Genomic DNA, 871 nt, shown 5'->3' with positions numbered 1-871 from the left:
GAATCCTCAACGGCAACAGCAAAACAAATCAACCCCCCAAAAAAAACAAAAAAACAAAACCTCCAACAACACACAGAACTTTCTCTTTCGTTCAAAAAGTGCAGTACATGTAATGGCATCCGTGGAGAAGTGGATAGGCACTTCGCTGTCGATTGCAGAAAAAGTAAGTTCGATTTCCGTGTAGGAGACGATTTTTATCGTGCATATTATCTGTTTTTCTGCTAGTACGTTATTTTCCTCTCAGACAGGCAGACACTCATACATACATATAGACAGACAGACTGACAGACAGATAGACCGACAGACACCCAGACAGACACGCACAAACAGACATAGACAGACACATAGACGGACACACAAACACAAGACAGAGGGGCTACATACATACAGACAGACATACAGACACACAGACAGACTGGGGACTTTAAAGACTAGCAATTGGAGAGGAAAAACGCTTTCATTAGTGCCTGGAAAATTAAAAGCTTCTGAACACAATGTCTACGAAGTATTTTACAAATAAAATGAAATGAATTTATTACAACTAATGAAGTGTTGGAAAAAGCTGGGAATTGAAGATATCAACACAACAATAAAAAAAAAGAAAAGATGAAGATATCTGGGACATGTTCCGAGAATGCCGAAGACGAGATTGCTCTCTCAGACATGGCATTGGAAACCAACTAGAAAGAGAAAGCGGGGAAAACGAACTGAAAGCTATAGAGGCACAATAAGAGATGAGGCAATCACCCAGGGCCTAGATGTGCTGAAATTGGACAAAGTTGTCCGGGACAGACAAGCGTGGCGTCGACTGCTCTTCGCCATTATGTGCCTGACGGAATAGGGTATATACATACATATATATATATATATA

Source organism: Aplysia californica, unplaced genomic scaffold, assembly GCF_000002075.1.
Source record: "Aplysia californica isolate F4 #8 unplaced genomic scaffold, AplCal3.0 scaffold00371, whole genome shotgun sequence".
Lineage (NCBI taxonomy): Eukaryota > Metazoa > Mollusca > Gastropoda > Aplysiida > Aplysiidae > Aplysia > Aplysia californica.
The sequence above is the reverse complement of the archived record's forward strand: the minus strand, read 5'-3'. Positions refer to the sequence as shown.